General features: G+C 45.5%; 1 protein-coding gene across 4 annotated transcripts in view; it reads left to right on the top strand.

Annotated features, from left to right (window-relative positions):
- The first annotated feature begins 1827 nt into the window (after nucleotides 1-1827).
- Nucleotides 1828-27124, top strand: part of PALS2 (protein associated with LIN7 2, MAGUK p55 family member) — a 144694-nt gene continuing 119397 nt past the window's right edge. For 2 of the 4 annotated variants that reach the window (XM_054020432.1, XM_054020433.1), the window contains exon 1: nucleotides 1828-2046. The gene's annotated coding sequence lies outside the window, so the exon portion shown is untranslated. Of the gene's footprint in view, nucleotides 2047-23771; nucleotides 23842-27124 lie in introns of those variants that run through there. The other 2 variants (XM_054020434.1, XM_054020437.1) reach the window with 2 other exon arrangements.

Below are 27124 nucleotides of genomic sequence, written 5' to 3'. Positions count from 1 at the left end.
TTGTAAGCTGTTTGGGGCAGGGACCACATCACTCCATGAGTTTGTACAGCTCCCAATACAATGACCCACTTCTGACTGGAGTCTTTGGTTGCAACTGTAATTCAAATAGTAAATCATTATAGGAGGAAGTTTACAGCCCGGCCTCCTAACCTAAGACCGCACGTACAATGGCAAGATCCTATTTACTATGTGTATTAATTTGTTAATCTGAAAAAGATTTTTAACATGCTGGCTCCTACTTCACAGTTTCTTTTGCTGGGCTCACTGTATACACTGCTTCCTTTGACTCTTCTGGCTGCATAAAAGTCAGCTTGTTCATTATCTAGTGGTATAGCACAACCCCAATCTGTTAAACAAAAATCAATACCTAGCCAATTTTTTTTCCAAATGAACTCTACCCCAAATTGCTCTGACTGTGCAAGCCCTTATTCCTCCTCCCCCTTACTGCTCCCATTGCAAGAGCCAGTGTGAATCGCATTGAGCCATTACTCAGAGTGATCATGTGTTCGTCACTCTATCTGGTTTTCTTAAAGTGGCATAATCAGATAGATTAAGTGCAAAATGTATGTTCAATTTTAAAAATGGGTTTACAGACTAAGTTTTTTTTTTAAAGTTTGAATGAAAACAGGTAGTGGGATTTTTATTTTTTTGGTGGTTTGTTTTAGATTTAAATATTTTCGTGCATTGGGGCTAATTCTTCCCTTTCATATGCACATGACTCCTACTGGCTTCCAGCGGAGTTTTGCGTGCATATCTAATCTAAGGACATGAACTGGTCCATTGTTTGCAATTCAGATACTGCAGCATTGGTTTGGTCCAGGAGAGCCTAAATGTGAAAGTTTCTGTGGCGCAGACTATAAACAAAAGTGATAACATTAGTCTTTTTCATTGTTCAAATGGAGTAAAATGCCATAAGTAAACAACAACTAAACCCTGAGAGGAAAATTAGATTTTCAATTTTCCATTCTTTCCATTTGCCAGTCTCTCACTGGCTGGCTAAGCGTATTGAGTGGGATCCACAAAGGGACTTAGGCATTGCAGTGCTTAGCATCACAGAGCCTAATTTTTAAGCACCTAGAAAATCTGAGGAACACACTGTGTTTCACAAAGCCTGCATTAGACATCTAGGCTCCCTATACAATGAATGGGGAAAGATTCATGGCTTAGAATGGGACCCATAAAATCAAGCATACTAGGTAAGGAGCTGCCAAACTAGCCAACAGGAGACACCAATCAAAGAGTGTGCATAGTGCGTTAAAACCTAAATCTGGGGGTTAGGTCCCTAAACACATTTGATCCCCACCCATTGGACCAAACTAATCCCTGGTGTAACCCCTACTGATTCCAGGGGGATTACAGTGGAGTCCCAAACCTGGAGAGGAGGGTGTTAATGGACTGTGCACATCACCCCACTCTGTGCAGGGCATGATTCACAGTAGTTTGTTTTTTTACAGCCTAATTAAGGGCGTGACCCTGCTGACACCCCGCCCCAGAACCAAGCCGCCCATACTCGGGCCAAACACCAGCTGCAGCTAATGGACATAACGCACCATCTGTCCTTCCCTTAAGGGGCCAAAGCCTGCAGCCCCAATGCATGGGACGCTCCCTCAACCAGATCCCGGCTCCCTACTGCGGAGCGAGCAGGCCTGTGAGCCGTCTCGGGCGCACTAACAAGAGGAGGCGGCCGGCGCGCGCACGCTCCCACGTGGGCTCCGAAGAGTTAAAGGGGCGGGGCCTGGGGAAAGGAGGGGGCGCGCTCGCGCTCACTGGCTGGAGCAGCTGTTGGGCGCTCGGCAGAAGCGCAACCGCTGCCGCTGGTAGCGCTCACGCGCCATAGTGGCTGCGGCCGCGCGCGTTGTGAGGGAGGACGGGGAGTCTGTGCTGGAGCACGAGCGGCGGCGGCCGGCCGGCGGGCGGGCAGCGGCAGGAGCCGCCTCGGCTTTCTGGGCACTCCCCCGTCACCCGACTAGCCGAGCCGGAGTTAGTAGATGGGGCAGAGCTGTGCCCGCTGAGGAGGAGCCGGGGAGAGGGAGCCGGGGCCAGCCGGTGAGTGCCCCCCCCCTCACGCGGAGGGGTCGGTGCGGGTTGTTGGACGGGGCTCCTCTCCAGGCAGTGGGGGGAGGGGGCCTGTTGCTATTCTGGTGTCTCTGCGGAGACCCCTCCGCCCCGCTCCTCTCCCCTGCCGGGCGCAGCCGGCGGGAGGCTGTAACGAGTGGGGCCGGCTGGCCTCGGCGTTGCGAGGAGGCTCCTTTGCCTCCGGGGGTCGAGCCACCCCGTGTGTGAGCCGCTCGCACGCAGGCCCGCCCCGAGCCACATATCTGCGGGGGAACATGGCAGCGCTGGGAGGGAGAGGGTTTGCTTTTGCCCCCTAGGTGGGGATTGGTCACTCGCCGCTACTGTGCCCCCAGCGATTCTCCGGCCGCTCCGGATTAGCGCTCCCTCCCCAGCCCCCATTCTCTGGTCTCCTGGAGATTATCTGTTCCCGCCCTCCCTCCCCGAGGGGATTATTCTCCCTATCGCTGCCTCCCTTCGCTCCCTTTCTGATCCCGCGCTGTCCCTCCCAGGGATTATCTCCCCTCCCTGCGGGATTATTCCCCATTCCCTGCCCCTGCTCGGCGTTCCTCTTTCCCCGAGGAATTGCCTCCCTTCCCCTCGCTGCAGTCCGCATTGAGATGGGGGAAAGAGGGCTGGTTTTGATCGGGGAGGAGGGTGGGTTGTAATTGCCACAGGTCTGCCCCCTTACTAGGTTTTGTACTGGTACTACAGGCTGATGGAAGTACACGGTGTGTGGGGGAGGAGGGGAAGTAGGGGGATACATGGCAGAGTTAGGGCTGCAGTGTGTGTGCTAAATGCAGGAGGAAATATCCAGCTTCACCAAAGCATTAATGCTCTTGCTGTTGTTGCTGGTGAGAGAGAAGAAGCCAGCTGTCTGGCATTATGCTTTATATATGCACACATGCACTTTCTTGTTGGGTTCTGGAGTCTGCTTTTCAATCATTTATTTTTGGACAGTGTCTCTAGAGAAAATACCTAGCCTCCAGTTCATAAACACCCCCCCCCCCCATCAAATACAGTAGTAAGGTGTAATTAAAACATGAAGAAGAAGCTACATGGATGACATTGCTGTTGTGCAGGGTCAGCTCTGAACTGAATGTTTCTCTTTTTGTTTTTTTTAAAGCAGTTGATTGATGAGTTGGGAAGGGGGCAAACATCTTGCACTGGGACCCTGGTGTATGTGTATGGACTAGTGTTGCAGTGGCACTAATTGAGGGGAAAACAAGTTTGCTTAATGGAGTAGCGATAAGGGTGACCCTTTATGTATTGCTTCCACTTGGGTCAGACCAGTCATCTCTTCTTTATCTCCAGTTGCTGTACATGGAATCATTGGATTGGAACTGCAGAATTTCCTATGAGCTCTGCAGCTCAGGGCCCAGGATTACATCCATTAAACTTCCCTTGACTTGGCTCTGGGAGGAGGAGGGGCCAAGGGAAATTGGAGAGAGGCTGGGTGGCTATAAATAGACATCTAGAGGAGGCTTTGAACAAATCTTGGTGTGTTACTTATGAACACACAGTGTCTGTTAAACTGGTTGGTTGTCAGTAGTGTCATAATGTTTCCTTTTATTCCTGCTATGGTGGTTGGCTTTTAACACTCCTAAATGTTCTTAGATTAGCCAATATTTGTCGCCAGATACTGTTTAGAAATGCCATAGAGAAACTTTACATTTTTAAAATAAAATGTTGATTAATTGGTAGCTGGTTTACCAACTACTCTTTCATATATTTTGAAAATAATCTTAAAAGGCTCTTAAGAAAAGACCAAACTGATGACATACAAGAATGTTGAATACAGAGGCTGTCTCTCTGCCTTCCTATCTGCTTGAGCCTGGGTATTGCACCACATAAAGTGAGATCACGCATTGCTTAGAGATGTCTGCAGTGTCAAGGCACAATGTCATGAATAAGGCTGGAGTGTCTGTATTGGCTTTGAATTTCCGTGGCTCCGTTGTAGAGGAGACTCTCTCCAACTTTTGTAACACTTTATTTTCAAACACTCCACCAATATCTTCTTGAATGTATTGAGCCTTCAACTTTTTTGAATTCAGTGTGCTTCCATAGGCTGCAGATCCTACAGATCACTGCTGTTTCAGTTTATCTTGTCAAGAAAAACATAACACAAAGGTTATTGCTAATTAGACCATAGCAGCTCCTTTAGAGTTGTATTTGTTCTGTTGCTATATTTGTGGACTAACTGTGCATACCAAAAATTTCTGAAATGATTTAAAAGCTGTTGCAGAATACGTGCAGTAGATCATTTTCTAAAGAAAATTAAAAATTTTTTGCCAACAGCAGAAGCAATTAATTTAAATAATGGACTAATCACCAGAACCTTTTCAATAAAAAATGTAAATTACCAAAGTATGCAAGTATCAAACTGTTGGTGAGGATGTGGAAAGGATGAACCTTTAAAGAAAGATGACTTTTCCAAGAACTTTTGGATTTAAAAAATTGCCCTTGGACTAACTCTATATTTAGTTTCAGAGTAGCAGCCGTGTTAGTCTGTATCCGCAAAAAGAACAGGAGTACTTGTGGCACCTTAGAGACTAACAGATTTATTAGAGCATAAGCTTTCGTGCACTACATCCGAAGAAGTGGGCTGTAGTCCACGAAAGCTTATGCTCTAATAAATCTGTTAGTCTCGAAGGTGCCACAAGTACTCCTGTTCTATATCTAGTGGTTCGGAACAGAACTTGGGTGAGTTTGAAATGTGCAAAAATCTAGACAGCATCATTTATTCTTGAATGCCAAGACTAATTATAATAACCCCTCCCCCCAAATAATGGTCCAGAGTGAAACTTGCCCATATAATGATCTGAACCTGCAAAGTTTAAATACCATTTATAAGCATCTTCCAGTTCTGTTAGCAGCATGGGACAGTCAAGATTCAACTGAGATTATGTCCCCATTGTGCTAGCCTCTGTACAAATTCAGAGTAAGACCATTCCTCGCCTAAAGCTGGCAACATAAATAGGGTAGCTGTAGAGTGGGAGGGTATACAGGGCTGCAGAGAGATGACTTGGCCAAGGTCCTACAGCAAGAAAGTGGTAGAGCTGGGTATAGAACCAAGGTCTGACCTGTTCAGTTCCCTGGATCCCATTGCCTCTCTCTACAGGCTTGCTCATTTAAAATAAATAAAAATCTATATACAAGACTCTACTCCTACAGGCAGAGAAGTGAGTTTCTTTAATAGTTGTCAGTGGTACCTATGTAACCTTAACACTTTTTTAATTGTTGCAATAGTAGTTGGAATGTACATGGTGCTGTACCTATATAGGAAGAAACCATCTATGCCCCAAAGGGCTTGCATCCTATGGACTAAATGGGAGAGGGATGCAAGATGCAAGCAAGTGGGTGAGGTGATTAGCACTAGTGTGTTCCATTTCTGCCACAATATAGAACGTCAGTTTCTTGTTTTTTACTTAAAATACAGAGTTTCTAAGGAAGGGATTTGAAAGAGGAAAAGGCAGTGGCCAAGCAACTGGTTCAGGAAGGTCATTCTATGCATAGGGGAGGCCATGGAAGAGTGTCAAATGAGGTATCAAGATTGGCATCAAGAGTTGAAGAGTGTTTGATGTATTAAAGAATAAAGTTGTCCGAATAGGGAATGGCATAGTTACATAACCTTGAAGGTGGGAAGTTTAAATTTGTGGTTGGGAAGGAAAGCTAGTGGAGGGATTCGAAGGATATGTATACACAGCTGCTGAGTGTACTTCCCAGCATGGGTAGACACTTGTGCTAGCTCCAGTGCAGCTAGTACATTAAAAATAGCAGTGTGGCCATGGTGGGATGGGTGGCAGATCAGATTAGCTGCCCAAGTATGATTCTATCGGACTCCCTGGATAGGTATTTGGGCAGTTACCCTGTGGTGCCATGGCCATACTGTTGTTAGATGCTAGCTCAAGCAGAACTAGCACATGTATATCTACCCCTCCTGGGAATTACACCTTCTGGTTGTTGTGAAGACATAACCAAAATGAGGAAAGAAGGCCTGGTTAGATGAGATAGTAAGGTGACCTTAGCAGCTGTCTTCTGTGAATTGGGAAAGCAGGTGATGCTGGGTGTTGGGGTTGAGACGGCAGAACATGTTGAGGGTGTCTTGGATGAGTCTTAGTTCTATGGGTAGAACAAAAAAGCTGGGTTTCTAGAAATGTTGGGGCGGGGGGGGGAGGAGAGGGAGAAACAGCAGGATTTGGATACAAACTATGGGGGGGGGGGTAGAGTGAAATGACCACATGATCAAGATTTTGTGTGACAGGGAGGCTGATGGTGGTGTCAGCTATGATGGAGCATAGGAATAGTGCGGGGGTTGGTAGTGATGGTTTCAGGGAGCTGGGCTGACATACAGGTGTGGATGGAGGAGACAAGACAGCAATAGATGCATAAGTTTTATCTTGCTGTAAAATCCTAAATGGAGGCAAGGCATTTATAGTGTTAACCCATTGTAAGTTAGGTGAGGTGAACATTGCATCCATGCCCATGGTTGACTTCACCTAATCACAGTAAATTTAAAACTACAGTTCCTTGTTCCCGCTATGTTTTTACAGCAGAATAGTTGATGAGCATTAGCTGTTCTGAGGTAACAAACTTCTCTTTTTGTTGCTAAAGACAGTCTTAGTTGTTAGAGATGGTGGCTGAAGCTGATGACAGCAGAAGGAAGGATATATGAGAGGGTGGGAGTGGGGGGAGGGAGGTGAGAAACAAGGGGGCCAAGAATAAGACTGTAACAACTCTTTAAAAAAGACATACTGCTTTTATAGCATAAGTACTTGTAAAGTACTTTCACAGGCCATATGAAATAATCCAAAATGGTATTGGTAAAAATAGAATTTGTTCCTATAATTTAAGATGGAAGGAATTCAGAAAGCCCTCCCTTCTATTTAGTCCATGTTTAATTACTTTCAAGGTCTTGCTGATTAAAGAACATGACTAAAATGTGAGGGGTGCTGCTAATATGAAATATAAACATTTCTAGAATTACTGCTGATTTTAATGTCTGTCTCCTTAAATTCTGTTTGAACTGACCTCAAAAGAAAAATTCATTGGAATTAAGTCAACACTTGATGTATAAAACTATCAAGGTATGTCTTATTAAAGTAAGAGCTTTAGGTATTTTAACTTTTCTGACTCTCACTTCTTCATTTTACAGCCTTTTTTTAACAGCAGGAACAGTATAACAGTATACAGGAACTATATCCTTGCTGGCTGATTGTCTCTTTTCCATAAGTTTGTAGGGCTTAGTTTAGCTTTGACTTTCAGTCTTTTGCATCTTGCACTGACCTGTCAGTTTCTGCTTTTGCTTAGCTACAGAATCTCGAAGGATCAAATCTTGCTTTAGCTTTTTCTGCTAAATTCACCTATCCAGTAGCTGGAGACAAGCAGTTGATCTCAAACCTTTGCTTTTTGACTCTTAGCATTTTTGCCAAAGTATTGGTAGAATGCTGCTGATCACGAAACAGATGAAGGTACACTTTTATTAGTGTGTGCTAGATTGAGAAAAATCACTGATAAACGTATTTCCTTGCATTCTACCTCTTCATCAAGATAGCATGAGCATGCTGGTGTGCTGCCCAAGAAGAGTGATTGCAGTCAATTCATTGGTTTATAATTTGTCCTTTTATGGCTATATTGCCACCTCGTGGTCAAACGTGCTTAGCAGAAAATCTAAAGTGCAACCTGAGAATCGAAGTGCAAGGTGCAGGAAAATGTATTGAGTAGAATGAGAAGGTTTTTTAATGGCAAAACTATCTAGAAAGGGAGGGGAATTAAGACTAAATTCTATACAATTGTCAGGGAGATGGAACTCTCTTGTATAGTATCTGCTGTCCATTGGGAAAATAAAAATAGGAGGGGTGGGGAATGAAAAAATTAGTAGTTCTAACTGCCTTATTGCTAATACACTATTTTTAGATCTCCAGAAAAAATTGAATGCAATTATGACACCATTCCAGTGTAAACAAAGGTCTGCAGGTATTCATTCTTTATCACACCAGCAGGATTCCATGCATAGGAAGAGCTTCCTAGACAAACTTTTAACTTGTCTTAAAGAGACAGTGACATAAGTTGTTTGAGACTAATTTTTAGAAAAATAGTTACTGGTAAATCAACCTTTAGCTTCTTTACTTAAACTTAATTCAAATGACACATAATTTTCCTGATCTGTTAATGTTTACAAAGGTCTCTTCAGCAAGAAAAACTAAGTACTTGTATAGCAGAAACGATGAAGCAGACTATGAAGAAGCTGCAGTCAAATGCACAAAATGATCAAATAGAAAAACTAGAGAAATACTTCCTAGCAACTCTAGGTTACGGTAATCTTGGCTGTTGTAACTAGGTACAGTGCTACACAGAAATGACGTAAACCTCTTGTTCATAATATTTCATACTAGCAGTCTTTGCATTTTTGCCATGGTCGTTGAAATGCAGGAGGAACTATTGTGGTTATCAATGCTTGAAAAGGATCTTGCTCGCTCATTAGTGGAGAGGATTGGGGGAGGCTATTACTAAAGTTTCTAGTCCTTCTGGCTGCAAAAACTACTATAGTGTGGTCTTCCTAACTCTGCAGATAGGTAGTTTCGTGGCTTCCTGCTTATTATAGTTTTGCTAAGTTACAGCAGAATAGGATGAACAATATTCACTCTGGTCAAGTCATTTTTGACAAGGCTTTTAAACTTCCCTCAGCACTGTAGTATTTGAGCACTTCCACAAAGTCATTTCTACACTACAGGTGCTGCAGTAGCACAGCTATGACTCCACTGCTGTGCTTTTGTAACACTGTAGTGTAGACACTTTCTACAATGATGGAAGGGGTTTTTCCATCTCTGTAGGTGATCAGTTTCTTTGAGTGGCAGTAGCTAGAGCCACAGAAGAATTTTTCCATCAACCTAGCTGCATCTACATGGGGATTAAGTCAGCATAGATACAGTGCTCTGGGATGTGAATTTTTCACATCCCTGAGTGCCATAGCTGTTGACTTAACTTTTAAGTGTAGACCAGGCCTAAAGGATGTGACTAGACTTTGTCATGTGAGCCCTTCTCTAAGGGGAAAACTGACATTGCTTTCAGTATATCGCATAGCAGACCAAAAATAGAGAAGCACAGTGACTTTTTTTAAATTTTCAAGTGGGAAGTTTGTGATATTTAAGGTGATTGTTAGCTGCTGTGAGTTTATTCCACAGCCTTAGAAATTTGTGCCTGGTCCACAGATGACTTTTAACATTAAAATGATTCATTGTGCTTGAGGAATAGAATTCTGTTTCATGGTCCTAATTCTGGAGCCTCTGGCAACCTTTTAGGTATCTGGGATCCAGTTTACGGAGTGCCTTGAAAATGAAGAAATTTTTGAATTTGACTTGCTGTTCTATAGGAAGCTAGATAGAGAGCAGAAGACCATCTGGTGTGATGGGCTTATGGTAGCCTTTGGTGATTAGACAATGCAGCCCATTTGGAGTTTCCTAAGGACTGATGGCAATACTCTAGTCATCTTGACTATAATTATTAAGAACCCTGTGGGCAAGAGGGATCACGCAGGTTTAGGACCCTACAAAATTCACAGTACATTTTGATAAATTTCCTGGTCATAGGATTTAATCTTAAATTTCATGTTTTCAGATATTTAAATATGAAATTTTATGGTGTTATAACTGGGGATCCTGATCCAAAAAGGGCTTGTGTGGGGGGGGGAGGAGGAGGAGGAGGTCACAAGTCTATGGGTGGTGGTGGGGGTCACAGTATTGCCACCCTTACGTCTGTGCTGCTATCAGAGATGGGCAGTAATGCCTTCAGAGAGGTGTGGCTACTGATTGGGAGCCCAGCTCTGAAGGCAGCACACCACTGGCAACAGTGCAGAAGTGAGGATGGCATGGCATGGTATTGCCAGCTTTCTGTGCTGCCCCAAGAGGTGGGTCTGACCTGGCCCCAGGAGGGGTCTGTGCAGGTAAGAGGAAGGCCTGTACCACCACAGCCCTGCCGGGACTAGCAGCTGAACCCTGGCACACGGTAGGATGCCCCAGCTCTGTTCCTCCCCAGCATCCGGGTTAAAGGGTAGAGGTGTGTGTGGTGACCATGGCACCTTGGGCAGTCATCCACCCATAAGGCCAGCCCTGCTTCCCCCCAAAAGTGACAACCCCTCACCCCCCCCCCATGCCATGGCACCCTCCCTTCTGCACTGCTGGTAGTGGCGGTGATGCCTTCAGAGCTGGGTGCCTGGCCAGCAGCCACTGTTCTCTGGCCCCCCAGCTCTGAAGGCAGTGCAGAAGTAAGGCTGGCAATACTGCGACTACCTTACAATAGCCAGATTTCATTGTCTGTGACATGTTTTTCATGGCCGTGAATTTGGTAGGGCCCTACTCATGTTGCTGCTTCTTGGATTAGGAGGAAATGTATGAGCTGCAGCCAGGACAGGCTGTGGAGGGCCCAGAAAAGGAGTGTGTATGACGGAGTAAAATAGAGAACTCTGGAAGATTTCCTTTAGGAGCCCTGTGATGTCTAATTCCATGTAACAAAAAATATTTTCTTCCTCTTCTCCCATCCCTTTCCACCAATGAAAGATGCAGAGTCCAGGGACACAGTACCCTAGTGGAAATCCCAGCTACTGGAATGGGAGAGAGGCTGAGTATTGTCTTTGGACTTCATGGGGAGGGTGTTGCTGGTGTGGGGGCTTGTCTGGCTAATAGGGTTCTCAAATTTTTTCATGCCCTGTATATCAGTATTATAACGGGTTCTTTTTAGAACAGTGTGGGCTGGATCCAGCCCCTCAGGGCTTTGGATCTGGCCTGTGGGATTGCCACCCCCAGGGCGCCGCGGGCCCCGTGCTGCTCTGGGAAGTGGCCGGGACCATGTCCCTGTGGCCCCTGAGGGAGGGGAGACAAAGGGCTCAATGAGCTGCCCTCGCCTGTGGGTACCTCCCCGAAGCTCCCATTGGCCAGGAACGGGAACCGCGGCCAATGGGAGCTTTGGGGGAGGTACCCACAGGCAAGGGCAGTGCATGGAGCTGTCTGCCCTCCCTCCCCAGGGGCTGCAGGGATGTGGTGCTGGCCGCTTCCTGGAGTGGCGCGGGGCCTGGGCAGGCTCCCTGCCTGTCTGCCCTGGCCCCAATGTGCGCTGCTGCCGCCACCCCAGAGCCACTCCAGGTAAGCGACGTGGGGCTGGAGCCCTCCTGCACTGTGCACCCTAACCCCCTGCCCTGTGCCCCTTGCCTGCACCCAACCCCCTACCCTGAGCCCCACTACACCTCACACCCCTCCTGCCCCCCAACCTCCTGCCCTGAGCCCCCTCCTGCACTCCACACCCCTCCCTGCACCACAGCCCTCACCCCCCCTCCTGCACCCCAACTCCCTTCCCTGATCCCCCTCATACACCCTGCACCCCTCCTCTGCCCCAGCCCCTTGCCCTGAGCCCCTTCCTGCACACCACACCCCCTCCCTCACCCCAACCCCCTGCCCTGCATGCAATTTCCCCAGCCAGATGTGGGCCTCGGGCCAGAAAGTTTGCCTTCCCCTGTTTTAGAAGCAGAACATTCTTACAAAACAAATTTAGCTAGAGTACTCCCTCTAGTGGTTGAGTTGTGGTATCTAGATTGAGAAGTAGTCCTGGGAGAGGTTGTAGTTGGTGTGGATGCTATGTGAAACTATATAGATGCCTGAACTTTTTAGTGTATAGTTCCTTGGTTGTGTAACTTCTTAAAAACACTACAATAGATAACTTTTTTTAAAGGGTAGCCTACTACATTTTTACAAAAATAAATGTCAAAATAGAGGGGTTCAGAAAATGTCATGTAATAAGTGGGCTTGGAAATTTAACTTGCCTACTTATCCAGCAGTTCTCTCTCTCTGCCGAGCAGGGGAGCTAGTGCTACCAAATCATGCTGAATCTATAGCTATCATCCACTTACACAAAACATGTATGTTTATTAGCTCTGACTGTGAAGAGAACTTTCTGAGGCTGAAGTCAATACATTGCTTTCTTAAGTCTCCACAGTGTTCTGAGTAGCAAGCAAGTTTTCCCCCTTCTGCATCTTAGGAAACCTATGAGCAGCAGCAGAAGCAATTAAGTTGTTGATCTGGGAACTTAAAGGAGTCAATGCATTGAGACTAATAGGTGTATGTGTGTGGAGTGAGGTGCTCAAATCAGAAGCTGGGCTAGGGTGTGTAGAATAGACCCTATATCACCAGCAGTCATGAAGCTCTGGAGTTGGAGGTAGAATACAGAATGTCTTTCCAGCAGTTGGTGGGGATGGACGGCTTCAAACTAATCACACACCCACCTAAGCAGAGGCTTATAGAAAAAAACTGAGCCCTTCAACAGTGACTGAATCTTGGCAGAAATCCAACACCTCTAATCTTCCCAGACCCAGTCTATATTTGTGATTGATATAGTTGTGATGGTAAAAGTTCCTAACGTAGATGCAGTTATGCTGGCAAAAACTGCTTTTGGCGGTTTAGCTTCCTGCCAAAGCACTCCTTAGTGTAGACCGAGTTACTGTAGTACTATGGGATATAATGAGAACCAATTCAAGGTTGTTGGTGGCATTTGTGGAGCAGCTGCAGATGGTGTAATGCTGCTTCTGGGCCTGAGAAATGAGCACTAACTGGTGGGATAGTGAGCAGTGGCTGCAGAATTTTCTTGGATCTGTATGCCAAGCTTTCCCCAATCCTCCAGCAGAGGGACATGAAAATGGGAGCACCACTGACAGTGGAAAAGAGAGTGACGATTTCACTGTGAAAACTTGCAGTGCTGGATTGCTACAGTCAGTGGCAAATCACTATGGGGGCTGTTGCCATGCAAGTGTGAAGGCCCATTAATTGCCCCATGTTACACAGGACTGAGAGACTCAGCAATGTGCAGGACATAGTGGGTGAATTTGGAGCAATGGGGTTCCTGAACTGTGGGAGAGCAATAGATGGCACTCACATCCTTATTTTGGCACTAGACCTTGCCACAGAACACAAAGGGCTACTCTTTCTATGGTTATGCAAGCATTGATGAATCACTGGGGATGCTTCACCAACATCAGTGTTGGCTGGTCAGGGAAGGTACATGACGCTTGCATCTTTTAAGAACACAGGACTGTTCAGAAAGATACAAGCCAGAGTTTCTTTCCCAGCTAGTGGATTATCATTGGGAATACTGAAATGCCAATAATGATCCTGTGGGACCCAGCCCACCCATTGCTCCCCAGGCTCATGAAGCCATACACTGGCCATCTCGACAGCACCAAGGAGAGAATCCACTACCAGCTCAGCAGGTTCAGAATGACAGTTGAATGTGCTTTTGGTCATTTGAAGGGTTGCTGGCGTTGTTTATTCACAAAATTGTATCTCAGTGGGGGAGAAAAGTACCAAAGGTTATAACTCCTTGCTGTGTCCTGCATAATATCTTAGGGGGGAGGGCAGAGGTGAAGTGGCTGTCTGCAGAGTTTGAACAGTCAGACATAAGGGCTATTAGAAGAGCTCAGTGCGGCGCTCAGGGAGGCTTTGGAAGAGCATTTTAATAGTGAGCCACAGTAATGTGTTGTGGTGTATTATATTCTACTTGACCCTGCTGTTTTGGGGCTGGCTAGAAATTGTGGTGCTCTTGGTGTATATCTCTGAATATAATACTGTCAATGAATCTATTAATTTTGCAGTGCTTGCTGTACATTTGATGATTACTGTCACTGATCCTACGAATTGTCACCCTATACAGCAACTAGTAAAGTGGGTGCTTTCAGAACTGCTAGGCACTCTGCAGCATATGTTGTGAACTAATAAAGATGAATTATTTTCCAAATAGAATTTTATTCAGTAACAAAACCAGTGCCAAGAAAAATCTGCAATTTAAAAGCAAATACATTAAACCTAATACATTAGTGGAACAGTCCTTAAGGGGACCGAACATTCATGTCCATTTTACCTGCACATAGAGCAATCATGGCTTTCACAGATCAGTCTATGTGAAGCTGTGGTTGTCCTTAATAGCCTTCAGTGTGGAGTGGTAGTGGTAGGAATGTCATAGAATGAGATGTCCCTGATGTCATGTAGAATGTTGAGGGGGTATGTAGGGAGGTGCTGTAATGGAGTTCTCCATGGAGAACTCAGAAGGGAGGTGAACCAGTGAGTGTTAACCCTGTAGGTCCACAAGAGTCATCAGCATTTGTGTTTGCTGTTGGAGAACCCCCATTGTGGTCTGGTGCATTTCCCTCTCCTTTTCCTGCAGGGACTCCAGAGCCTTTCTCCTTTTCTTTCTTTTGCCAGGCTGTCTGCAATGTTCACCCACGAGGCCCTTTGCCCATGACCTGAAGCAACACTGACTTACAGGATCTCATTGAACTTGTCATCTCGAGTGCTCTTCTTTCTCCTCCTTATCTGGCTCAGGTGTTCTGTGGGCATTAAGGGGGAACCCCTCAAGGCCACAGCTGCAGTTAAGAGTATAGTCACAACAGAAATCAAAAGTTAAGATTCAGAACTTCCTTCCCTTGCTCCTGTAAAGTTTTAAACAAGACTTGCTATTGAAATTTCTGCTTTGAGAGGCTTATGTACGGCACCACTCACAGCACAAGCCATGGTGAGTATGGTCTGCCTAGGAGTGAGGGAAATGAGGAGAGAATTGCTTGGTTGTATGAAAGTATGCAAATAGGGCAATGGCACTGAATACTGGAACCATTTTCCATAGATGGTGGCGATTTTAGCTGATATCTCACTCCTGAGGGTAACAAAGGCACAGAGAGGAAAGCTGTTGTTGGTATCCTGAAGCTGCCTGCCCCTGTATGCTGCTAGCTTGTATACTGCAATGGTGCCTACTGAAGTTATCATTGACTGGTGTGGGAAAGTGTCCTGCATCATAGGAAGAAGCAAGGCTGCCATCCCTAGAAACCTTCAGGAGAGGATTGCAGAGTACCTCCATGAAAGTTTCATCAGGATCTTTCAGGTGGATCCAAGGAACATTGTTGTGTATATAATAAACTATTCCACATAGCCCTGCTTCATTAACTCTACAGGAGAATGAAAAGCAGACGATAATGCTATCTCTCTTGGTTGTACCACTGCCTCTTGTATGGATAAACTAATAAATTGATAGCTGTGCCCTGTTAAGTTGGGGACACCATCAGTACATCTTTGTAATGTGAAATAGTTTCACATTTACCTGGGGTACCTTCCTCTTTATTGGGCTCATCTGCCAGAGCTGACTGGACTGTGGTGGAGTCTCAAACAGGTCCTGATTCACAGCATAGCTGGACCATCTGGTTGCATGTTTCCCATCCTCTTCCTCCAACTTGTCTATGCTGTTGAAGCTAGTGGCTTGTGTCTTGGATCTATTGGAGGTATCCATGGTGGTGTGTGGGGTGGTTGTGGGATATCTGCCAAGTATGGCATGCAACTCTTTGTAAAAGCGACAGGTCTTCAGCTCAGCACTGGATCAACTGTTGGCCTTCTAATGTGCCTGGCGCAGTTCCTTCACTATCACATGGCACTGTTACTGGTCCCTGTTGTACCATTTTCCTGCATTTCTTCCCCCCCCCAACCCCCACCCCCACCCCATTCAATCTGCTCATAGATGTTGATGTTTCTATGGCTGGTCTCTAGCTGTGCTTGCACAACCTCTTGTCCCCACATGCACAGGAAATCCAGTATCTCCTGTCTACTCCAAGCAGGAGCACATCTGGAGTGTGTAGCCAGCATGCTCAGCTGAGCAGTTGTGCACAACAATGGGAAGCTGCTAGGTGTGCTCACAAGGCTGTACAATCAGGAAAAGGCATTTCAAAAGCTTGGGGGGGGGGGGGGGGGAGAGGAGGAAGCGTCTTCTGTTACCCAACGGCAGTGGAGGTCACAGTTATGACCAGAGTGGTCAGTATTGAACATTGAGGGACAGCTACTGGATGCCTGTTAAGGTTGACAAAAGTAATGCAGTGTCTATAGTCATGCTTCTATGACCTTAGTATATCGACCATAGCTCAATGCCGCTTGGGAAGGTAGTGTTACTGGGTTGCTGTAACAGGGCATTTACATCGGTAGGAGACAAATTTAAATGTAGATATATGCACAACTATGTTGATGCAAGGTGGCTTACATTGACCTAACTTTGTAGTATAACCCAGGCCCAAGACTGACAGCACAAGCTACTTAAATAATTTAATTAGAACAGACTGACTTCTCATGCTTCCTCAACAGTGTGTGTAAATACTGTTTAAGTAAATAGAAACTCCAGTCTCATGGGAAGTTCAAAAGCTGTTTGTTCCAAACTTATCAATCTTTCGTCCATTCAGCACTTTGATTTAGACTGATTTTTAATGCATGTCCGAGAGAGACTGCATGTGCGTGTACTTCCAGGACTTAAGCTTTGGAGCTGCAGTCGAACACTCCTGTCTGTCCCAGCTAACTATGACGAAATAGATCATCTGTAATGAATGGCTCCCTGTGGTGATGCACTGAGTTAACAGTTTTACTAATAAAAGTGTCAGAGTACTGGAATTATATTATTTTGTCTTATTTACAAGGACCAAGATGTCTATTAGGAGAAAAAAGAACTCTCTTACAAAATGTTCTCAGTGACGTATTCATCTAAAAAGTCAAAAATGTCTTCTATACGTGGGATAAAGGGGGATTTAAGATTTAAAGGCATGTGGTTTTTTTGGCTCAAGTTTGTTGAAATAACATTGGAGTTTGTGCAAGGGAATACTGTACTATTGACTAAATTGCACAACTCCTTTTTGGAGTCTCTAGCTTCCTGTTCTTGGAGGTTTTAAGCAACTCATGATACCTCTTGGGTCTCCCACTTTCTTGCATAACACATACAGGATGGCTTCACCCTTTGTGTGTTGTGCAGGTGAATGGTCATAGTTTAGATTATGCAGTTGTAGCCTCGTTTGTTTCTGGATATTAGTGGGTGAGAATCTTTTATTGGTCCGACTTCTATTGGTGAGGGAGACAAGCTTTTGAGCTTACATAGAGCTTAGTTTAAATTAAAAGGCTATTCCTTGCTGCTTACAATCAAACATGCATAGCTGTCCAAACTTTCTAGGATGTTTCACAATAGGCCAGGGGTCGGCAACGTTCGGCACGCGGCTTGCCAGGCTAAGCACCCTGGCGGGCCGGGCCATTGTTATTTACCTGCTGTTGCAGCAGGTTCAGCCGATCGCGGCCCCCACTGGCCTCGGTTCGCCGTCCCGGGCCAATGGGGGCGGCAAGAAGCAGCGCGGGCGAGCAATGTGCTGGCTGCAGCTTCTCGCCGCCCCCATTGGCCCAGGACGGTGAACCGCGGCCAGTGGGGGCCGCGATCGGCTGAACCTGCTGCAACAGCAGGTAAATAAAATTGGCCCGGCCCGCCAGGGAGCTTACCCTGGCGAGCCGCGTGCCTAACGTTGCCGACCCCTGCAATAGGCTCTTGTTTTATAATTACTATGCAAAACCAACTTACTCCTAAATCTTGCTAGCCGTGTAGGGAAGACTAAGAGCCAAAGTTTAACCCTCATTTGTTCATGTATGGCTTATCATAAAGACCTGCAATTAAAAAAAGTATCCAAATTTACAGAAAAGAAAATGCAGTATTTCAGGTCAGTGAGAGAAAGCTGTTTGAATCTTCTACCTGTTTGCTGAGACTGTCAGTTGTGATCATCTTTACTTGTAGGTGCCCAGTAGGGATGGGATTGAGACCAGACTCTCTTCATATGCTTCAGTAAGTGAGTTGAAGTTCATGCATATGCTCTTTATTTTGACAAATGCTTAGTCTTTCTTAAGCTACTTCTGAGATCCTGCAGTTCTTTGAAATTAGTGAGAGCTCTGCATTTGGGACTGTAGGATAGATACAGCTTAGTCTAGTTACAAACTGTGGGACGAAGTACTATTGCAAGAAGTTGCAATATAATTTTTCACTTATTGGTTTAAATGTACATCTGAAAGTTACATGGAAACTAGATTACACTCAATATTTAATTCTGTCAACTAGTGTTTCCTAAGGCTATGTCTACGCTTCAGAGTTTTGTAGACAAAAGTTATGTTGACAACCAAAAAGCACTATAGTATCACTATTACATGTTTGCACTATGCTCCCTCTGTCGGCAGAGTACGTCCACACTTCATGCCATCGACAGTGAGAGCAGTGCACTGTGGGTACCTATCCCACAGAGATACTTGCTACATTATGCCGCTGTGACTTGTGATCCACTCCGCCAATCCACAGTACATCATGGGTGTGCGCTCAACGTCCCATGATGCATTGTTTTCTGTCCCAGCATTCCATGGTCTTCCAGCATCGGTTTGCATGTTTTTCTTGTTCGCTGTTCGCCGGCCATCTCTGTGTGAAAGGATAGATCCTGCCCTGCTCTCCAATGCTCTGCTGTCATTAACACATCATGAATGGCAGTGCAGTTAATCATAAAGTGCCTAACTGAACAGCATTCAGACTTGCCTGACTTGCTCAGTGACATGGATAGGAGCGACATGTGATTACTTTTGGCACAGAGCAGCTACACACAGTGGACCATTGCTTTTGGGCTCAGGAAACTAGCACTGAGTGGTGGGATCGCATTGTTATACAGGTCTGGGATGACTAGCAGTGGCTGCAGAACTTTCAGATGTGGAAAGCCACCTTCCTGGAACAGTGTGTGGCGCTTGCTCCAGCACTGTGGTGCAAGAACACCAAAATAAGAACTGCCTTGTTGGTGGAGAAGTGTGTGGCGATAGCAGTGCAGAAGCTAGCGACTCCAGACTGCTACCAGTTGGTCACCAATCATTTTGGAGTCAGGAAGTGGACTGTTGGGGCTGCATTAACACACATGTTCAGGGCCATTAATCGGATCCTGCTGCGAAGGGCCATGACTCTTGGCAATGTACCGTATTTTCCGGCGTATAAGATGACCTTGTAACCCAGGAAAATCTTCTCAAAAATCGGGGGTCGTCTTATACGCCAGGTGCTGAAACTTCCGAGCCGAATCTGCGGTCACCACATATGTCTCCCGGGCTGCTGCGGCTGCCTCCGCTCCCTCCCGCCCTGACAGGAGCGTGGGAACCAGCTGCGGCTGCCGCGGAGTGCCCGGGCGGGGGGACCCCTATGGGGGAAGGGAGCCACGATCCGCACAGGAGCAGGCCAGGGGCGGATCGGGGCGAACAGCGGGGGGCGGGAGGGCATCTTGCCCCAAGGGGTGACGGCTCCTGGACAGAGAGAGCGAGCGAGCCGGGGCCCCTCGCAGCGGCACTTACTTGATGTCCTCCCAAACCTCCGGGCCGTAATTCCGGATCACCAGCAGCTCCAGGGCGTGATTGACGAATCCGTACTGGGGACAAGGGGCGAAGGGGTGGGGGGAGCTCAAAAACGGCCGCGGCCGCATGAAAGCAGCAAGGGCGGAGCAAGCAAGAGAGAGAGCGGTGCTGTGCCCAGAAAAACACGCCTCTTTCACCTGTCTGGCCCGCCCTTGTATCCTATTACCTCCTTCTCTGCCTCTCAGATCTCGCTCCTGGCGCGCATGTGCGAGATCTGAGAGACAGAGAAGGAGGTAATAGGATACAAGGGCGGGCCAGACGGGTGAAAGAGGCGTGTTTGCACTACTGCTCTGATAGTCTTGGAGACAGGGAGGGCTGGGCAGGCAGGGAGAGCTGACCAATCCAAGCAGGCTTTGTATACAACAGCCAGCCAATTGCCGGTAAGGTACATCGCTTGCCGTGATTGGCTGGTTGTTGTATACTGGGTACCACATACAGTACAGCACCAGAAACTGTACCTGTTCATACAGTATAGCACCAGTACATACAGTACAGTATACAAATGTCCAACAGTCAAAACCCCATCATGGCTCCACCAGCAAGAAGAAAGAAATATGAAGCCAGTTTCAAACTTAAAGTTGTAAACTTTGCCATGGAACATAATAACTGCGCTGCTGCAAGACAATATGGAGTAACAGAAAAGATGGTTCGGGACTGTAAAGCAAATGAAAAAGCATTAAAGAGTATGCCAAGGGGTAAGTGTGCATTAAGAAGAGGCACCCCACATTGGCCAGAACTTGAAAAACATGTAGCAGACATGGTGAATGAGCATCGCCAAAATGGTTATGTAGTGACACGAAATAAAATACGTTTGTTTGCACTTCAGTGGGCCAAATCTAACCCAGATCACAGCAACAGATTTAAGGCCACTGTATCCTGGTGTACTAGATTCATGGAAAGGCATAATATGGTACTGAGGCAAAAGACGAAAATTGCCCAAAAATTACCTGCAGATCTTGATAGCAAAGTAAATAGTTTCCATCGATACATAATAAAACAGCGCACTAAACATGGCTATGTGTTAAGTAGTATTGGAAATATGGATGAAACTCCAATGAATTTTGATATGGTTGGAAATAAAACTGTCCATCAAAAAGGTGAAAAAACAATTTTAATTAAAACAGGACATGAGAAGTCCAGTTTTACAGTGGTACTAGGATGCACAGCTGATGGCAGCAAACTGAGACCAATGATTATTTTTAAAAGAAAAACAATGCCGAAACTCAAGTTCCCTGTTGGTGGTTTTGTACATGTGAATGAAAAAGGCTGGATGGATGAAGAAGGGGTAAAGCTATGGCTTGATAATGTATGGAGCAGGCGACCAGGTGGACTTATTCAAAAATGTAGTCTACTGGTGTGGGATATGTTCAGGGCTCATTTAACTCCCAGCATCAAGCAAAGACTTGCAAGACTAAACACAGATGTGGCAGTTATTCCTGCAGGATTGACATCGTTGGTACAGCCACTGGATGTGTGCCTAAACAAGCCATTTAAAGATCGCATTCGAGAACAGTGGAGTGAATGGATGGTTAGCGGCGAAAAGTCATTCACAAAAGGAGGAAGCATGCGTGCTCCACAGTTGGATGTTTTGTGCAAGTTTGTCGTAAAAGCCTGGAATGATATTGATGCAGAAACAGTAATCAAGTCTTTCAAGAAGTGTGGCATATCAAATTCATTAGATGGTATGGAGGACGACTACTTGTGGCAAGATGAAGAGGAAGCCGAAGCTGAGACCACACCATCTGATATGGAATTCGATCCATACGATGACTGCCTTACAAATGTATCACAAGATGTCATTGATGTACTTATGATATCAGATGATGAACAGGAGGATTTTGAAGGCTTTTAAAGGGAAACTGTCACGCCAGCAAAACCTGTAAAAATACCGTAGCCTGCAGTTATGATGGGCGTTGCTAACTCGCCAGGGACTTGCCCGGCACTTGCTCTCTCTCTCTTGTTTGTTATCTTCCTCCTATCATCATCAGTTCCAGTTTGGTTGACAGCTTAGAAAACAAACAGCATGGCAGCTCCCATGGGTTTATTGTCTTATCCTTCCTTTCAGCTTTAGAGTGAATTAGGAAAAGTTTAATCCACTTGCACTGTTTTATGTTTACATGTTTGATGACAAACAGCCTTATGTTTACAAGTGACAGTTTTCCTGCTAAATACCTGCATGTCATAAGCATTTTAATTAAAATTACCATATTGAAATCAAATCTGATGTTTTTTTAATTTTTATTTGGTGTGCATTGGAAGAGGGGTAGTCTTATACGGCGAGAAAATATAGTTTGGGATATAAACTGGAAAAGTTGGGGGTCGTCTTATACGCCCAGTCGTCTTATACGCCGGAAAATACAGTACGTGAAATAGTGGATGGCTTTGCAGAAATGGGTTTCCTTGACTGCGGAGTGGTGATAGCTGGTGCGCACACCCCAATTTTTGGCACCGGACCACCTTGTAACAGAATACATCAATAAAAAGGGGTATTTCTCCATGGTGTTGCAGGCGCTTGTGGATCACTGCGGGCATTTCACTGACATAAACGCTGGATGGTCTGGGAAGGTACATAGTGCATGTATTTTCAGGAACACTGGCCTGTACAGAAAGCTGCAGACAGGGACTTTCCAGACCAGATGATTCCAGTGGTTTAAAATGTTTAAAATGCCCATAGTGATCCTGGGAGACCAGCGTGTCCCTGACTCCCATTGTTCATGAAGCCATATACAGGAAACCTGGATAGCAGTAAGGAGTGCTTCAACAATAAGCTGAGTAGGTGCAGGATGACCGTGGAATGTGAGTTTGGCAGATTAAAGGTGTGCTGGCAATGCCTTTATGGCAGGTTAGACCTCACTAAGGAGAATATTTCAATGGTCATAGCTACCTGCTGTACGTTGCATAATATTTGTTAAGCTAAGGATAAAAGGTTTCTTCGGGGGTGGACTGCTGAGGCATGCCAGCTGGAAACTGATTTTGAGCAGCCTGATACCAGGCTATTAGAGGGGCACAAAAGGGACCAATTCAAATCACCAGAAGTGTTGAGGCAACACTTTGAGAATGAGAACCAATAATGTATATTTTTATGCTGCAAACTACAATGCTTCATTAAATCAGATTTTCCTAGGAAGCACTTGAGGAGATTCGTGGTCTAGGATTTCAGTAAGCAAAGGATTAAACTGCCTGGGTATGTCTTGCTGCCACCTGCTATCTCAATTTGTAGGGCATAAATAAAGGTATCTTTTGTATTTTGTTTTTATTAAACAATCAACACACACACACCCTTGGTGGGAAAAGAAGGGACCAGGGAAGGGCAGACCATCAGCGCTGTGCATAGGTCCAGCTATCATTTTGAAAGCTGGCCTAGGGGGTGGAGTGAAGGGGAAACAGAAATTATGGAGAGCATCAGGGAATGCGCAGATGGAGTTGTGGGGGTGTGGAAAACGGTTCTGAATGTGCTGCAGGGGAGGGCGGGCTTGCATCTGTTCTGACTGCAGCATTGAGGGACTTAAGCATAATTGTGAATGAATTACATTACTTTTATCATCCGCTCGGTGGCGTCCTTAATGAAGTCTCTGGAGATATTTAAGGGTAGGTTAGATAAATGTCTACTAGGGATGGTCTAGGCAGTATTTGGTCCTGCCATGCGGGCAGGGGACTGGACTCGATGACCTCTCGAGGTCCCTTCCAGTCCTAGAATCTATGAAAGTCCTGACTTTCTTTTCTGTCCTGCCTTTCAATTTTTCTTCACTCCCCGTGTTCCCCTTTTTCTGCATCAGAGTATTGCAGGACTTCCCGGAACATGTCGTCCTTGCTCCATCTGTATGTAAGGAGTTCCACTGAAGGCCACATCTGCAGAAGTACAAGAAACAATACACAGAAGCATGATTGTTTGTTAGTTAATGCACAACATTGAATAATTAGTTTAGCACACCCCTTGCAACATACCAAGCACTTTCTCGCTGTCCCTTGGCAAGCACATATCTCGGCGAACACCCCAGGCACGGTGAGTTTCACCGGGGTGGGTGAGTTTCTACCTGGGCTAAATAGCAATGGTGCTTTTGAAAGGGTCGCCATGTAGGTGACTAGGGACAATGTGGCACTTTGCAATCACTTGTGCAGGGACAGAGTGGGGCGGGAAAGTTTCAATGGGGGAAGGAATAAAGCAGCTCTGCCAAGGAACCTCTGGTAGAGGATTGCCAAGTACCTCCAGGAAAGTCCTAGAGATCTCTCTGGAGGAGTCCCATGAAATTTCAGTGTGCATCACTTGTTTCACTGTACTGCTTAGCTGCATATGGAAATGTTGAGCACACAAACACAGCTAGCCTTGTTCATTTCTATCCCTTCACCCATCATGTAACCAAACACCATCAACTTTTTTTTTTTTTTAACATGACTTACCAGGTGTCTCCCCTCCTGCTTCTTGCTCGCCGGAATGGGAGTGCTGGGACTGGCTAGACCACTCTGGAGTGGAGAACAGTTCTTGACTGGTCAGACAACCTGGCAACCCTGCTGTAGGCTCTACCTCCTCATCCACGACCTTGTCCTCTGGGTAGGTCCAGTTTCTGCTGCCTCAAGTGCTGCCAAAGTGTCCACAGGGCTGTTGGTGGTGGAGGTGGGGTTGCTGCCATGGATAGTATCAAACTCCTTATAGAACTGGCAATTCCTTATAGAACTTTGGTGCAGCACCGGAGCAACAGTTTGCCTCCCTTGCCTTCTGGTACACCTGCTACTTGATCTTTCTCTGCACTGTATCCTGATCATACCCCTTTTCACAAAAGCCATGAGAAATCTGCCTGTGGGTATTGAAATTCCTACAGATGGAGCGCAGCTGGGATTGGACAGCCTCCTCTCCCCAAATACTGAGCAGATCCAGTAGCTCTGTATCGATCCAAGCGGGAGACAGTTTACTGCATGGAGTCTCCATGATCAGCTGGGAAGACACAAAGTGAGCTCTCCAGGCTGAGTAAACAGGAAGTGGAATTTCAAAAATTCACGGGGCTTCAACTGGGGAGGGGCAGAAGGTTGTTTACCTGGCTGCAGGGCAGCAAACCGCTGACCAGAGCGGTTAGGTTGGGCATTGTGGGATGCCTCCTATAGGCCGTTTACAGCAGCCAAACAAAGTGTGGTGTCTACTTTGGCACTTTGCCGCTAAAACTTTGCTGCAAAAAATTCTCATAGAGGTGGTTTTATTTTGTTGCCAAAAGCTGGCTTTTGCTGACAAAATTCTGTAGTGGTAGACTAGGCCTGAGCTTTTACTTAAGTATAAAAACAGTTATCCAAGCATTAAAGAGGACCATGGTCAAAAGATCTCTTCCCCCCCCCCCCCCCCCCCCCCCCCACAAACTCTCAGTATTCACTCCCTGGCATCTGGAAATTTTACTCTCCAAAGCTTTTAAAAAGGATATCTCTTAGGCATCCCCACCAGAGAAACAATCTTCTCCCCAGCACAAATACAATCGCCATAGTTCCAGAAGGCAAACTGTCCAGACTGCCTCTGACCAATTTGAATTAATTTCTCTGATTGCCATTTTTCTCCACAACAAGATGGATGAACTGGTGGATTTAGGTTTCTCTCTCCTCTCCCCCTCCCCCCCCCCCCCAAAAGTAAACTGGCTGTTGAAAAATGTTAATGCTTGCTTCTTCCCATTGTTTCAGTATGGAACTTGGGTACTCATATGGCTTAAAAGTAAAATTAGCTTCTTAACCTGTAATTCTACTTTCTCCAAGTGGGTAATTGCTGTTTTTGTCAGAACCCACCTTGTGTTTATTTAGGTCTCAGTAATATGTAGGGTTTTTTCTTTTGCATGGAAATACTTACTTTTCTCTCCAGATTCCATTATTATGAACATGAAAGACTTTGCTACAAATTAATATTTAAAAAAAAAATCAGTACGACAGTTTTTGGGATATCTTTGCATTCTTGTGCTAACTTACTATTTAGTCTGTATTTCAACTGTGGCAATATGCCTAGGCTGTGTGTGTCTGAAGCATCTCAAGCAGGTCAGCCAGAAAAACCACCAACCAGCTTGGACAAAACAAGTTATCTTTCTATGTCTATGTGCTGTTAAGGTGGAAAGACTATTGGAGGTAGATTCATGGAGCACCAGGTACCCACTTGGAGAAGATTTTTATGGCCAGGAAACTCTCACCTCCCGGGGGACCCTGAATGAGTAGGTGGCTCTTAAGGTGTCCTGAAGGTCACCAAATCTGGATACTAGTAAACCAAAGTAGGAGATTAACTTCAAAGTCAGGAATGCTCACCCATCAAGAAGACCCTGTCACAATCCACTCTTTACCAGGAAGAAGCTGTTGACACAAATATCTGTGAGCTTGGGGGTAGGATGGTCTATGGTGGGGACAGGCTATAGGGATAATGGAGTGGAGAGTACTCTTATAAAACTTTTGTGGATGACACCAAGCTAGGAGGGGTCTCCACGTCAGAGGACAGGATTAGAATCAAAATAACCTTGACAAAATTGGTGAATTGGTGTAAAATGAAAGGTGAAATTCATTAAGGACAACTGCAGAGTACTACTTAATGAATTTGATTTTTCCTGCCTAATACAAAATGGGGAATAACTGGCTAGGCAGTAGTTCTGAAAAGAATCTGGGGGTTATAGTAGATCACGCACTGAATGAGCCAACAGTGGGATGTAGTTGTGAAAAAGGCTAATATTATTCTGGGGTGTAGTAACAGGAGTGTCACAGTAAAAGATGGGAAGAAATGGTCTTGCTTCACTCAGCACTGGTGGGGTCTCAGCTGGAGTACTGTGTCCAGTTCTGGGTGCCACACTTTAGGAAAGATGTGGACAAACTAGAGAGTTCAGAGAGTAATAAAAATAAGATTTAGAAAACTCTGAGGAAAGGCTTAAAAAATTGGGTATGTTTAATGGTGAGAAAAGATGACTGAAGGGGAACCTGGTAGGTCTTCAGATCTGCTAGGACCGTTATAAAGAGGCTGGTGATCAAGAAGAACTCTGTAAGCCAGAAAGCTTGTCTCTCTCAAACAGAAGTTGGTCCGATAAAAGATATTACCTCATATCCTGGGACCAACACAGCTGCCACAACTGTGCAAATGAATTGTTCTGCATATCCCCTGAAGATAGGAAGCACTGGAATAGGCTTCCAAAAGAGGTTGTGGAATCACCACAAAACAGGTTAGACACCTACGTATCAAGGATGGTGCATGTATACTTCATCCTGCCCCAACATAGGGGGCTGGACTCAATGACCTCTTGAGGTCCTGTCCATCCCTATATTTCTGATTATACAATTTGTTCCCCTTGATTACTGCAATGTTGAGCAAAGGCAGACAAAAGGTGGAGAAGTGAAGTCTAGGCCAAGGCTTTTAGTTTCAGTTCTATTGTCATCTTCCAAGGTTTCATTTCAAGAGTACAGTATGTTAATGGATGTTGAGCTTTGCTTGTTAAATGCAAGGTCAGTGGCTAATACAATTAAACTGTGATTCAAAGGTGGAGGCCTTAATTTTGGTTGACTCCACCCCTGTAGATGGTAGAGGGAGATATATCAGCTATAGTCTGTAGGTTTATTGGTCTTCCCCTTGGCTGTTGAAGGCCAATAGGGAGTGTAAAATGCCTGCTTATCTAAAGATGCTGTCTTTGTAGAATTCATATTCCTGCGTCTTGGCTCCTTTGGTGGAACTCCTCTTGCCTTTAAGGTGTCTTCTTTTTTTTTTTTTAAATTATTTATAAGGGCAGCTTATAGGTAGAAGTAGTAAGTAGAATAGAGCACAAATCAAGCCCCGCTACTGACCATGATTAATTACCCCCTTCAAAAATAGCCAGTTCTTCCTTGTGCAAAACTGGCACAGA

Source organism: Malaclemys terrapin, chromosome 2 (genome assembly GCF_027887155.1).
Source record: "Malaclemys terrapin pileata isolate rMalTer1 chromosome 2, rMalTer1.hap1, whole genome shotgun sequence".
NCBI classification, from domain to species: domain Eukaryota; kingdom Metazoa; phylum Chordata; order Testudines; family Emydidae; genus Malaclemys; species Malaclemys terrapin.
This window is presented reverse-complemented; position numbering and strand designations above follow the sequence as displayed.